The sequence below is a fragment of the Sarcophilus harrisii genome, chromosome 4 (assembly GCF_902635505.1).
Source record: "Sarcophilus harrisii chromosome 4, mSarHar1.11, whole genome shotgun sequence".
NCBI lineage: Eukaryota > Metazoa > Chordata > Mammalia > Dasyuromorphia > Dasyuridae > Sarcophilus > Sarcophilus harrisii.
Window position 1 is genome coordinate 351,915,974 of NC_045429.1, and position 15,873 is coordinate 351,931,846.

The 15,873-nt window shown below is 35.8% G+C and overlaps 1 protein-coding gene and 1 long non-coding RNA gene across 5 annotated transcripts in view; one reads left to right on the forward strand and one right to left on the reverse strand.

The window, feature by feature from the left end:
* Positions 1-15,873, forward strand: part of BRIP1 (BRCA1 interacting protein C-terminal helicase 1) — a 378,898-nt gene that overhangs the window by 280,219 nt on the left and 82,806 nt on the right. The gene's annotated exons all lie outside the window — the stretch shown is intronic.
* On the reverse strand, positions 11,619-14,753 carry LOC105750358. The gene is made up of 3 exons (XR_004233893.1): positions 14,596-14,753; positions 12,008-12,162; positions 11,619-11,798 (listed from the first exon to the last, which is right to left on the reverse strand). It is a non-coding gene; the product is annotated as an uncharacterized LOC105750358 (long non-coding RNA).

The window sequence follows — 15,873 nt, forward strand, 5'->3', positions numbered from 1 at the left end:
TGTCTCAGCCTTGTCCCAACAAATCCAAATGAGCTACTTGGGTAATAAAATTACTTATCATTCGTGGAGCTTTATGCATTAGTCTGGTCACTGGCCAGATAATCTGAGTACATTTGTCAATGAATGACTCATTGACATATCTGTATATGCTTTATTCTCTGCTGGGGAGCAGATATTCTAGGTATCACTGATTTGCAGCCCCAGTTCTGACCTCATGGGTGCCCTAGAACAAATGGAACTAACTCCCCAAAGATTCAGGTTTTACTGGTATTCTCTTGAGGCCTGAAAAACCAAAGTGGCTGGCATTGGAGGGGCAGACATCCTTTCCTTTTCTCCTGTCCAAGCAGATCAAGATAGCCCTAGTAGCCTTCCTATTATGCAATGCTATAGCCAAACTTGGGATCCTCTTTATCTAGATTCTAACCCAGATTTTCCATATGTGGCCCACCTGTATGCTACCTGTCTAACTATGGCTAGTGAATAGAGCCTTTATGGGGTATTTTTTCCTAGACAATCTAGAGTTTTTACCCTCTTGCTCATTGGGAAGCTTATTTAGGTTTCCTATTGGCGCAAAAAAATTGTAACACATTGTCTTTATAGGGTCCCAGACTTGTTCTGTAGCTAGACATGTTGTACCAAAGAATAAGAATTACAAATTCAGGGAAGATTCAAGTGAAATTCTAGATGAAAAGGAAGCTGAGTCTGGATTGTATCCATATTTCAAATCTAGGAATTGGTTATTGTGTAGACTTAAAATGAGACAAACTTAGATTCTTATAATGGCAATGTGCAAGAGTGGGAGAGGGAGTTCTCTTCCAAAAACTCCAGAGAAGAAGGATCTAAAACAGGACTAAAGCATATAGGAAACAATAATATAACAGCTGCCCAATTATAAGCAAAATATAATAATCAGAATAATGATTAATATCTATATACTCTAGGATATACTGTGCCATATTTAACATGTATAGGACTGCTTACCATCTGGGGGAGGGGGTGGAGGGAAGGAGGGGAAAAGTCAGAACAGAAATGAGTTCAAGGGATAATGTTGTAAAAAATTACCCAGGCATGGGTTCTGTCAATAAAAAGTTATAATTATGAAAAAAAATCTATATACTGTTTGAAGTTTTGAAAAGCACTCTACATACATAATTTCATTTGAACTTTACAATAACCCTAATCACACACATAATTATTGTCCCCATTTGATAGTTAAGGAAACTGAGGCTTAGAAAGACTAAGTAATTTGCAGGGATGCTAAAATTTTAACTAGCAGGACAGGCAAATGTAGTAGGCATACACTGAAAGGAATTAAGCAAATCTCTCTTCTCCCCTGTGGCAAGAGGGGAGCTACTCTGTATAAAAAGCATATTCAAGAAAGAAACTGGGGTCTGCCCATGTTCATAAAACTAGCATGTATTAGAGATACAGAAATCTTTCCATTATACCATGTGGCCTATTCTGGAACACTACTGTATTGATAAAATGTGTGCCTTTATTCACTTAGCTAATTCAAAACTACTGCATTTCTCCTGTAACTGGTCAAGCAGTCATTGAAACCCATCCACAAGTCTTACAAATCCCCATGGTGCATAAATTAAAGCTGGCCACTTATGGGGATCACTTTGGGACTACTGCTGTGAGATAAATAATAGAGTTGAATTAAAAAACAACACACAGAAAATCCAGAGTGGTTTCCCAGAAGTTCTGAATAAGCTGTCATTAGGCATATCTTTCATTTTGAATTCTTATGGATAGGAGCCAGAATGACTGTGAATCCAGCATCTCTATATAATATCGTCTGCTACACACTTAAATGCTTAGCATTTTTGTCTTCCACATTTTCTGGCCAGATGTAATCATGAGTTTTGGAAGGGAAGTATTCAAGCTGAATGAGAATGATGAAAGAGATGAAAGAATGGAAGTACCCATTATAATAACTGTTCAGTTCAGAGTACTGAAATTGTGTGATATGCTGCATCCTCCTGACACCTGTCCCCAACTTTGGTCTATGCAGAAAATGTATTTAGCTAGCGTGGCTCCGAGGGAGGGCATAGATCCAATTTAATCTTCAGATCTAAACTGATTATAATGTTGAGATGGAATATTAATACATACTTACAAGAGCTAAAAGGCCAATTCAGAAAAACCATAATAAAAATTGGAGTGAACAGAAGCCTGACACTGCACTTTTCCCTGATGCTTTGCTTTCTTTCTCCCTGGAAAATTGATGCATCCATAACATCTTTGGAAAGCTGATGAAAGGAGAAAATTGGTCTACCGGAGAGTTTCTAAGTCCCATTACAATCATAGTCTGTTACAGGGATAGAGGACAACCAAATAGACTTCCCATCTGAGGCCATTCCAGAGAATGAAAACTTAACCTAGAAAGAAAAACTGGTATTTTCTTTGAGTGTAACCTGGTTGAAAACAGGTAAAGATTGCTGTGAGTGAGACGTCTCTTGATACAAGCTATCCTAGGCTAATATTTGTTTTGTTTATTGTTTTCTCTTTATCTTTCTCAATTGATTAATAAGAAAGGAAAAAGATGGTCCAATGAGGAGGGGATAACCTCTTACGATGTTAATAAATTCAGGTTTTATAAACTAGGGTTGAGGGTTTCAAAGTAATGACATGAGTTTTAATAAAGGAAAATAAAATCTTTTACTAGTAAGTTTCAATTTGAAGGGTTTCTGCAAAGGTTGATGAAGGTATAATAATGTGACCATAAAGAACTGAAGGGCATGGTCCATTGGGAAATCACAGAGGTTTTAGAGACTTCAGGAATCATTCCTTGCTCAATGATCATGTTGAATCAGCATTCCATTATTTCTCTGACCCTCAAGTCTTCAGGGCCTCATACAGTTCTTTACTTGGCATGCAAAATTAATCATCCTTTATTATTCAATGAAATTGGAATACTTCATTTCATTTACAAAACATATTTATAGTTATTCAGAATTACCATGTTTCTGATATGGGCCAAACTGCAATCATTAAATCTAAATAATAAGAAACTGGCTTATCAACTATGTGATTTTCTGTTAAAATTGAAAATCAGCAAAATAAATGACCATATCTCAAAGCTGATGGTGCCAGACAGTTCTTGGCTCCTGAAATTCATGAAAAGAGTGAAGTCTAGGTGGAAAATTCATTTGATGTGGATGTCTCTAACTGAAAAAGGGCTACAAATACAGTTTTAGATTCATTTATTGTTTTTTTATCTTCATGTTTATTACATATATTATGTATATATATCTGTATAGATAAATATAAACACACACATATATAATGTGTACATTTATATGAAGATATAATCTATGTATATATTAATGATTTAGTGGAATTGCAATCTTGCTGTTACTCTTGGTCAAAAATTCTAGTGTATTTGATATTTTAAATCACCAATTATAGGATCATGGATACAGAACAGCCATCTAGTTCAACCCTCTCATTTTACAGATGATAAAATTGAGGCCCTGGAAAGTTAAGTTACTCATCTAAGATCACACAGATACTACTTGTCAGACGTGAGATTTGAATCCTGATTCTTTTAACCCCAGAGCCAGTGCTCTCATTGATACGAGTACTCCCTCCAACATTACAGATTGCAACTCATGCATTATTCTTTATTATTATTATGCTTCTTGTCCATATTCTTTCATAAATTTTCCATAGAGGTTCTATTCAACAAATTGGAGATCTTCTCCTGACTTTTTTTTTTTTTTAACATTCTTCATGTACCAGGCTGTCCATATGCTAACTGAACTACTTCTTTTCTGATTGGCTATCTCTTAAATATAACTTTTATGCCATTTCTTGCATATGTAAGTAATTTGCTGGAACCTACCATGCATCCAGCCATTGCCCAACAAATTTGATTCTTTGGTAACTTTCATGATTATCAGCGATATCATATCACCAGAAAAACATCAGTATTTTTTGTGCAGGGAAATTCTTGGTATTGTTGAAAATTCTGCACAATTTTCCATATATAATCCAGCCTATTCTCTTCATTATATGTATGTATGTATGTATGTATGTATGTATATATATATGTAATGACATTCACATTCATAATGTATATATTAAATGTGTATATATATATACATGTACTGTGTATCTAGTCTATATACATCTATAATGTTTATGTATATCGTTATCATAAATTAACTAAATAGATTTTTTAAAGATATCTAATAATTTAGATATATACATATACACTATTTTTATCTTTTGATTCTTGTTGCCTACCTTTGTGCCTGGAACAAGTAGATGCTTAATAAACATTTGTCCAGTTGAATTGAATTCAAATGGATACCTGAAAATTAATAGTTTTGGAAAGTGATACACTTATTCCAGTAATTTTTGTCATTGCTCAAAGCATATTTCAAACTTACTCCTTATCTCCAAATCTATGATCTTATGATTTTCTTTAGATCATATTTACTCTTAAGTACCATTAGTCATGACAATCTTTGTCTTTGGAGAGAGATTTTGATTTTTTTGAAAACTATTCAAAGTTTTTCAAGTCCAAATTCATTTCAATTCAACAAATTTTTATGGATCCCCTGCTATTGTACAAAAGACACTGTTCTAGAAGTTGGAGATGAGGAGAAGAAAAAAAAAAGTCCTCCCTGACCTCAGGGAATTTACTTAAGGGACAGAATGAATATCCTAGAAAACAAATACAAAATCCATACAAAGTAGCCACAATATAAGGGAGAGAATGCTGATGTAGTGCCTGCCCTCTCCAAGTTCACTCTCCCATCTCTCACTCAAACTGATAGGTTGAGTTTCCAAAGAATTATCCATTCAATATCCTAGGTATAACCTTTGGGATTGTAGCTTCTGATATTATAGCTGACACATCCCAATCTGATGTGCTCCCCACAGTATCAAGCAGTCAGTTGAAATCAATTAGCTTTTTACAAGAGGGTATTTACTAAAAAGGTATATCAAAGACAAATTATAAAATATTACCGTAAGTGGAAAAGCGGGGTGCACTCTCCCATTTTTCCTACATGGTCCTTAGGGAGAGTGAGCGCAATCTTAAAGTACAAATAAAGCTTGTAAGGTACATATGTAGGGAATTCAACTTCCAGTTTTAGTAGTCCTTTTCTCTCTTTACAGAGTTCCCACCAAAGTCGCTTCACGGAATAGAGTAGCAATGGACAAATGTATCCTTGCTCAGATGAACTGGCTCCTTTCAGGATATGGTGTCTTTACAACTGGGCAAATCCACAGCATGGTTAGATCAGTCCAGTCACTTGGCTCTTATACTGGCTTATTGATTTTGGTAGCTGAGGAAACTGCTAATGGTTCCTCCACTCTTTCAAAGCTCACAGTGGCATAACATGATTGGTTCTTTTCTTTGATACTCATGCACCCATGATCAATAAAGAGTAACAGAAAAGAAATAAGTACCATGTCCTAAGGAACACCTGATGAGTCATAGCAAATCATAAGAAGAGAGACAATGATTGTAAGAAATCTTGATAGTTAGCTTTCCACAAACATTGCAAAGAAGGACAAGGAGGAAGGATGAAATATCATGTTTAAGATATCTCCAACAAATCACTTTGAGTCAAGAAGCTAACTAAATCACAAAGTTTCTGAAAAGGGGATCCAGGCCTAAGGTGGCTAAAACTGGCTGAGGTCAATGACAGAACACAAGCTTTTTGTAAGTGCACATGCTTAATGAACTTCAACACACACCCTCAGGGCAGGATTAACTGCCATTTTTTAACATAGGACATATGACCAGGGAGAAGCACCATATAAGGGATGGACAAGGAGGATTATAACCTGGAAGGGCTCGGGCCAACTGGAATACTGAAGCAAGGAATAGGACTAACCTTACAGTATAAAAGCTTGTTTTCCCTTCTGTATGTGTGTGTACTCATATGGAGTTTCCACACCTGCTTCTACAGGAGCATATTAAAAGTTTATACTGCTTCACTCATCCATCTAAAGATTGTTCACTAAATTATGGAATATTACTGTTCTGTAAGAAATGACCAACAGGATGATTTCAGAAAGGCCTGGAGACACTTACACGAACTGATGCTGAGTGAAATGAGCAGGACCAGGAGATCATTATATACTTCAACAACAATACTAGATGATGACCAGTTCTGATGGATCAGGCCATCCTCAGCAACAAGATCAACCAAATCATTTCTAATGGAGCAGTAATGAACTGAACTAGCTATACCCAGAAAAAGAACTCTGGGAGATGACTAAAAACCATTATATTGAATTCCCAATCCCTATATTTATGTACACCTGCATTTTTGATTTCCTTCACAAGCTAATTGTACAATAATTCAGAGTCTGATTCTTTTTGTACAGCAAAATAATGTTTTGGTCATGTATACTTATTGTGTATCTAAGTTATATTTTAATATATTTAACATCTACTGGTCATCCTGCCATTTAGGGGAGGGGGTGGGGGGGTAAGAGGTGAAAAATTGGAACAAGAGGTTTGGCAATTGTTAATGCTGTAAAGTTACCCATGTATATATCCTATAAATAAAAGGCTATTAAATAAAAAATAAATAAATAAATAAATAAAAAGAAACAAGGGAAAAAAAATAAAGATTGTTCACTTACGGCACCCTTTGGGGTGTTCAGAATTTTGTTTCCAAAAGAGATCATATTCTCAGATCTTTTATACACACCCTCAATCTGGTTCCTCAGCCAGTTAGAAGATTCTTTGCTACCATTCTAACCCTTCAAGCATTCGTGGCCATTAAGAGACTCATCTAGATTACTTGGATTGAAAACAGGCAGGGAACACTGATTGCACATGCTCTGCATTGTTATGGGCCAGAACTCTGTACTTGAAACAAGGATTCTTACCAGATGTTAAGTCAGTGGAATTGATAAGACAATGGTTATCTAATTTAGCATGGTGATTAATAGTTCTCTAGTTCAGTACATGTACAGATGATGAGAGTAAAACTTTGCTTGATCTGAGACAGCCCTGTAAAGTTATGTAAAATCACCAACAAAATGTATATCAAACCCAAATGGTCTTGCATTATCTGAAGACAGGATTCTCTTAGACGCATACATAAAAATGGGTCTTCAGAAAATGTCTCTTTGATATTCAAACCCAAATGGTCTTGCATAAGCGCTTGGAGGAAGTCTGACAGCATGTCAATTCTTGGACTCATGTATAAAATGGGTCTTCAGAAAATGTCTCACTTCTCTCTTGAGAATGATATGCCCACCAAGGAAGTATCTTTTGGTGTTCTCTTTAACAATAAAACCTTTTTACCATAGCCTTTGAGTTTAGCGAAATTCCTTCGCTGTGAACTCCCACCTTGGAGAACAAGGAAACCTCACCCATTCCTGCCTAACTTCTTCTTTGGTACCCTTATCCTCATCACTTAGTACTTAATATAGTTCTACAAGATTGACACCTATTATACAAAATTGACACCTATGATAATGTAATTATGAGAGAGCATATAAGCTGAGATAAACTCAGCCAGACAGATTTATTTCCATCTCACACCACCGTCGTGGCAGGCCTGTCCTCCTTCATTTCTCCACTGAAACCAAGACCCACCTGAGACAGAGACAGACTTAGAAGGGCCAGACACAGACTCGGAAAGGACTCGGAAACAGACTCAGAGAAGACAGAGGACTGGAGGTGGGAGCTCAAGCTCTCAGAGCCTAGGAGATTCACTCCTTCTCCCACCACTGTGGTGGCTGGCCTGATCTCCTGCATTTCCTCCACTGAGACCAAGCTAGCCTGGGCCCCAGGCAAGGAGACAATAAAGAATTTGGACTTTAACACCTGGCTATTCTTGTGGTGATTAATCTGCTAAAAAGAAGGCTGGTCCCAAGACCTCCAGAAAACCAACAAGAACATTACACTGCATAACCCATCGGAAAGGGCAAATTCACATAGGTCCTGAAGATTAGATAGATCCTCTCTGTCAGTAACTGGATCCTTTTTGTCACTCGGCTCATTACATTGATAATTGGGATGGTAAAGTTACCCATGCATATCACCTGTAAATAAAAGGTTATTAAATAAATTTTAAAAAAAAGATAATTGGGATGATCAGAAAAGGCCTTTTTTAAATGCAATTTGGCTTATATTTTGAGGGAAGTTGGAGATTCTAGAAAGCAAAGGCAAGAAAGATTATATTTCAGGCTTGGAAGGTCACATGCACAAGCAAACAAAGGTTGGAAGTGGAACACTATATATGGGAAATAGCTTCTAGGCCTGTTTGACTAGAATGAAGACTATGCAAATCATGTAACATGAAGTAAAGGAAAAGGAATACATATTTCATGTGGGTGGGTGCTCAAACTGGAGATTCCATTAAAAAATTAAAAGTGAGATAATGAAACTGATTTTTCTGGTGTGATTCACAGTTAAAAAAATATTAAAGTACTTGACATAGCATTGAAATAAATATGGTCTTCCAAGATAACTCTTTTGCAAAGAACAGTACTTATATATTGAGATATATAAATTTTTCCATATGCTTCATTAAAAGTCATCCTCTTCTACATACGTCAAATACTTTCCTCATTCTTTTTGACCTTTCTTCAGCATTTGTTACCATTGACCATCCTGTGCTTCTGGATAACATCTCCCTTTGCTTCTACGACACTGCTCTCAGATTCTTCGTCCACCTACCAGTCTTACCACTCTTTTTTCTTTCCTGTTTTCATCATCCTTCTGATCCCTAAATGTAGATGATTCTGTATTTATCCATTTTATTTTCTCTCTTTAGATTTTCTCCTACTACCTCACCTGCTCAATTGGCTTTCATTAATATCTTTCTACAGATAACTGCTAAATCTAAATATTTAGCACCAGTGAGGTCCAGGCCTGAGTTCCCTTTTGATAATTCCCAAATGTGCCCCCAAACAGATTAAAATGTAACTGGAAAATGTTTAACAAAATAAAAATATGGTACAACATAGATAATTTTAATTTGTCATTTCCAAGTCAATGTGTGAACTATAGGAATCCACTTCTATTTGAATTTGACACCATTAGTATTCATGATATATCACTACCCTACTCCCCTGTAGATTAAGCTCCTAAACAGGAATAATATGTTTCTTCATTTTTGTATCTCTTGTATCTAGCACAATGCCTTGCATATAATAAATATTTAATAAAATATTTTTTAATTAAATGTTTTGAAGTACTCAATACTTGTGTATTAATCTTGGCAATAATTTTTACTCACAGATTAAAAGTTTCTGTACAATTCCTTTTATTACCTCCCTCTGCCATTTCTCCCCCTGCAAATGAAATCATAGAACAGAAAAAGTCATCTATTGCTAACAAAGATGCTATCCCTGACAGGTTCCAATTTCATGAAGTAAGATTTATTCAGCTGTTTGAAGCATGGAGCTGATAAAATCAGACTCTGCCACCATAGGATATACCTCCAACTGGATCATACATCTCAAAAGCACATCCTACTTGTCATTTGATACCAGGGTGTACTGTGATGGATGTAAATCCATCCCTACTATTGGAGAAACACTTCTATAACTAGTATCCTACTGATAACAAGTTTCTTCATATTTTAGGTATAGTCCTTTAGTAGGAGCAATGTCTATGCTGGAAGCCTGCCTAATTTTTCCTTCTTGTTATTCATTCATTTCAGTCATATCTGACTCTCTAATCCCCATATGGGATTTTCTTGGCAAAGATTTTCTTCTCCAGTTCATTTTACAGATCAGAAAAGTGAGGCAAACAGGATTAAGTGACTTTCCAGGGTCACACAGCTAGTAAGTGATTGAACTCAGATATGAACTCATGAAGATGGGTCTTCCTACTTCCAAGTCCAGTGCTCTATCCAATGTCCCATCTAATGCTTCTGTTTTTCCTTAAAAGCCATCAAAACCATCCTTGAAACTTAATAGGGACTAAGGCTCAGGCTATTGATGTAGCTTCCTGGTGGCTTAAGTACAAAAGCCAGCTCAAAAGGAAGCAGAAAGTACCCCTGCTCCAGCTCTGCTGCCATGGCCAACACCAAAATAAGGAAGCTGCTGTTCAACTGAACCAACACTGAATCAAGCATCTATCCTATTTTATGGTTAAGTAAACCTTTTGTTTACTGTTAGATGATCTGCAAGTGTTTCATTCTATTCCACATCTAAACCAGGAGCACCAGATCACCCTAAATCAGGTCTGTCCTACAGCACTCCCCAAAGTTCAACCTCTCTCATCTTAACTCTGCTTGGTCTATGAGTGCCCACTGACTAGCTCTGAATGCCCCATTCTCTTAAGGCACTTTTCCAACAATCACCTCCTCCCAATCCTTTTCTTATTGGAATACTTTGTTTCCATTGTACAATGATCATCCTTGATAAGACTTAATTTTTTTCAGCAATATAGTGATTTAAGATAGTACCAAAAGACTTGTGGTGCAAAATGTCATCCACATTCAGAGAAAGAGCTACAGAATGTGAATTATAGCATTTTTTTTCACTTTGGGTTTTTTTTCCCTCTCATAGTTTTCCCCCTCTGTTCCGATTCTTCTTTCACAACATAACTATTGTTTTATGTGACTATATATGTACAGCCTATATCAGATTGCTTGCCATTTTAGGGAGGGTGAAAGAAGGAAGGAGAAAAAAAATTGGAACTCAAAGTCATATAAAAGTGGGTGTTGAAAACTATCTTTATATATTACTGAAAAAAAATAAAATACTATTAAGTGGAGGGGGAAGGAAAAAACACTGCTGTTTTCTAAGTCTGTGGTTGTTGGCTGGGAAATCCAATTAGCCAATTAATAAGCTTTTATTAAATATCTACCATATATCAGGCACTATATGAGATGCTAGTGATAAAAAAAAAAAAACCAATAGTGACACACACTATCTCTTTCTCTCTCCGTATGTGTGTGTATTCTTGTTCATTTTCCAATCATGTCTACTTGGGGTTTACTTGGCAGAGATACTGGTTTTTCATTTCCTTCTTCAGGTCCTCACTTTGCATATGAGGAAAGTGAGGCAGACAGGGTTAAGTGACTTGCTTAGGGTTATATCGCTAGTAAATATCTGAGACCAGATTTGAACCCCAGAAGGTGAGTTTTCCTGACTCCAGACCCAACATTCTATTGAACAACTAACTACATAGATAGAATCTCAGCTGAGACTCCCCTACCATTTCCCACCCCCACCTCCCACTTTGGCCTTTCAACATTGTATGTGAGGATAGCAAGATTAGTCTGTCTGGATCGTAGAGTTTGTGAAAGGAAATGATATAGGATAAGGTTGGAAAGAGGTTGTGAAAGATTTCAATGATAAACAGAGGAGTCTTGCTGTCCTGTCAAGTCTTTTTAAGAACAGCTACATTCCTTCAGGTCACTGTATCCCTATTACTAGGGTTCAAGTGTTACTATGAACTGTTCTCTTTTGACTTGCCCCACAAAGTGATTTTCCATGATTTCTTCCACTCCTTAGAGATGACTATGCTTGTCTATGGGGAATTTTTCTTGTTTGATATGGCTTCTGGTACACATAGGGTGTTGATGGAATTTGTCAGATATCCAGATGGTGTATCTGTCACTTATCCAGGTACAGACTCTAAATTTGGGTCTGGAGTTTGCTATAGGATTCAGCTCATCAGTCTCCCAGCTTTCATAAGGTTCTTTGTTATCGTCCCATCTCTGCAGTGTCATTATATGGAGTGCTTCTGACAGAGATAATGTAGCCGGGTTTGCTTTTAACTCTGAGCTCTTAAGATCCAAGTATAGTTTGCCTTGGATAGGTCAGTTGATACATTATCCATCAAGGGTTTATGCCTGTTGTAAAACAGAAACATAGTATGAAAACATACTTATTGCCCCAAAGAGAAAGAAAATGTTTGGAGAAATTAAGAAAGTTGGTATAACCCAGGAATCTCAAATCAACTATATCTACAAATATTAGTAATATAATATTAAATCAAATATATAAATATATATAAAATATAAGATCATTCTCTACACTAAAAGTTAAAATACCACTTTACCATTCCTTCCATTCTTCTGGGCATTCTTCTTGCTTATCTTTTAGATGGATCTCACAGAATTTTATTTTATGATCAGAAGAATCTGTTTCCAATCTTCATCACAAAGTTTAGCTCCTTTTTTTTTTTCAATTCCACACTCATTTATATGTACACTGCTAGACAAGGGGAACACAAAAACAAAAACAAAAATCTCTATTCTTAAGGAATTTATTTTCTAATTAGGGGATACAACATGTACACAGACAAAGAAATACAGAATAATTTCAAAAAAAGAGAGTGCACAAATAACTATATATAATAATTATAATTGTATGTACATAATTATAAATAATAATAGTAAATAACTATAACTTCCTGAAGGAAGTGATCCTTGAGTTGTGGTTGGAAGAAAATTTACCTGTATATATCACGTGATTTGCTCTCCAATGTCCCTACATTGCAATGGGGAAATAGCTTATTAATTGGCTAATTGGACACACACACACACACACACACACACACATATCACAATCTTTCCAATAAGAAAAAACTCTTTGATATAATCAACATTCAGGAAGAGAATATCCCATGTAAAGATGGATTGAATAAGGATTAAAATAGCTATACTGCTACCCCTTTCCCATCCTTTTATTTATTTGATTTTTATTTGCCCAAGTTTCTTTTTTTAATCTGATGGGACTCAAAGTGTTGTGAAATGTTATACCATTAATTTTTCAGGCTTCTTGGGAAACAGTTTAAAATGAAGGATTATTATACCACTAATACAGATAGGGAAACTTTCCCAAAGTGACAAAGTAATCACTCCAAATAAAATCTTAGTCCTCTGATTCCTGGCTATAAGTGTCTTGACCCAGACAAAAATACTTTAGAGCTGTGTGTTTTATACTTTGAGGCCTTCTGGAGTTTTGTTACAAAAAAAAAAAAAAAAAAAAACCCAAGATGGAAACATACCTCCATTTCCTCTGATAACTGCAGAAGCAATTATTATTGTTGTTTTCTATTTTCTATTTCTATTTTATTATATATATTAATGTATTTATACATATATATATAAAATATTAATTTATTTTAAGATTTTAAGATGAGAAAGTAACATCAGAATTTAATCTGATTTACAAATGAATTTGATCAAATGCCTTGCTAGGCCACATCACAGTTTTGATTTTTATATTTTGCTTTTCTTTATATGCCCAGCACTTGGTAGAATACCTGGCATATCAAAGATGACTAACAAATATTTATTAACTAATGGACTGATTGGTTGGTTATTTATTTAAAAATAAACATGTATGAGTAGGATTTTGGCTACATTTTCCTTCCCAAGTTGTTTTGTATGTATACTTCTTCCACTCAAGAGACTTCATGTATGAAAAAGAAATTATAGAAGGAGACATCAAGTAGAGCCAAATAATCATGAGACACCCCCCAAAAAGGCACACATGTTCCTAAAGTTAAAGAGAAATAATAGTGATTTCTTTTAAATTGCACCCAGACTAAAAAAAGGGGAAGGGGTGGAATCAGTAAATAATATATTCCAAGCTAAGTTTAGTAGTAGAGGTATCTAGTGATAAGAGGGAGGAGGTAGAAAGAAGGGGGAACTCCATTCTAATGAAATGCTACTTTTTTTTTTCCCTATAAAAGTGCACATTTTCTTTGAAAACAACCTAGCGGGCTTGCTTCCATATTTTATTATAAGGCTCATCTGGGAACTCAGAGCCTTTTGCTTCCTGGGGCTTTGAACCACACATGACACATATTTTTTGAATGTCTTATAAGATTTTTTTTAACAGAGGAAATGGTAACAAATGGCATTCAGATTCCATTTTTTAAAAGGCTATTTGAAAGAATTTGGTGAGGGAAACTGGATCGAGAGGCACTGCTTGCCCTTAAGAGGTGTAAGAATTTTACTTGGATTTCTTGCTGTTGTTTATTTCAGTATTCAAGTGCAAAAGCAGGAATTCCTTTACCTTTGCAAAATGTATTTGCCCAGTGTGAATTTAAACTAGCAGTTTTCAACCCCCTCAAACTCTTTCCCCCCACCAGAAAACTTTGCAACTATATCATCTGTTCCTCTTCATATGGTAGATCACAAGTTCTTGTGGGTTGCAGCTGGCTGCTTTACAAACTGGAATTTGGATTCAATTTACAACTCTAGTGGAAGATTCCTCTCCTGGATCTGGCCTTCTTCATTGTTACATACACAGAACATGGCTTCAACACAATTACTTAAAGCTTCCTCAATTAGAAATTGCAAGATAGCTGTCATCGAACTGATGTAATATGGCCTCACAAGGCATCTGGCCAAATCCATTTGTGCCTCAGATTAAATCCTGACGTTATTTTCTCATCTTAAAGTTTAAAAACAACAACAAGAAGAACAACAACAACAACAATCATTGTTTTTGCAACTATCAGAGGAAAAGGAGGTATGTTTCCATTGTGGCTTTTTTTTTTTTTAAACAACTCAAAGTATAAAACACAGAATACCAGGGTGGTTTGGGAACAAACAAAGTAACTTCATTTTTATCAGTGTGAAACTTTGCCATCACTTTTGAGACACACAATATGAAAATCATATGGAATGTTACCTTCTAGAATGGATTGCACAGTTGCTAAATGCTATGATTTTTACCACCTGGCAAGCATTTCCAAAACTCATACTCATTCCACTTCTAAGTAAGGCAGCATGTCACAATGGAAGGAAGACAGGGTTGAATATCAGGAGATTCAAATTAAAAGCCTTCACTCTGCAACCAAATAATAACAAAATTAAGATGTATATAGTACTCTGTGCTAGGCATTGTGCTAAGTGTTTTACAATTATTATTTCATTTGATCCTTGTTTTTTAGGTGAGGAAACTGAGGTTGAGATTTGCCTGGATCACACAGAGTCTGAGGCCAGATTTGAACTCAGGTTTTTCTGACTCCAGACTCTGCACTGTCTCACTGCCCACATCTAATATGCTATGTAACTTAGGGTTTTTTCTCTTCATTTCTCTCAGCCTCAGCTCCCTCCTTTATAAAATGAGGGAATTGAATTGGATGGTCTCTAAGGCTCTTTCAGCTATGATATTCTATAAGTTTATAATACCTAAGGGAAAGCAATGTTTTAAAAAGTTGTCCAGTGTCCCCATTTCAAGCACCTGAGCATGTTTTCTTATCCACGTTAGACTGACAGATTTCTACACTTGTAATAGGTAAAGAGAAGATCTGTGGAGTGGCTAAATCAAATGTGGAATAAGAATGTAATGAAATCCAATTGCAGCATAAGAACTGAAAGATATATGAGGAACTCAGAAAGGCGTGGGAAATACGAACTATTATAGCATGAAGTGAGCAGAACTAAGAAAACAATTTACATATGACAAAAAAAACTTAATGAAAACAACTCTTCCACAGCATTTGAACTTTGATTATTTGTAATGACTGATTTTGTTCAGGGAGAAAAACAAACTTCCTTCTTCTCACTAAAAGGGTGGAGGATTGTGGATACAAAATGTTGCATACACTATCAGGAGCAGTTGTTTTTGCTTTACCTGGTTTTCTTTGTTAAAAGTGAAGGATTCAGCGATAGGGAGATGGAACATATCAGGAACTGACTGTGTAAAATCAAAAGGCATTAATAAAAATGAAAAAAGAACAAAAAGAACAATCCCTAACCTCAATTCAACAAATATTTACTAAGCGTCCCTTACATACAAGTCACTGTGTTAGATGCTGGGGATTCTAAAGTTAGAACAAAAAATTCCTACCCTTGAAAGGCATTCATTCTCCTAGGGGAATATACAACATATACAGCTAAGTAAATAGAAGAAAATCTGAGGTTGGAGAACAGAAGGTAGCAACAGATCCTGTTTTGATTACCC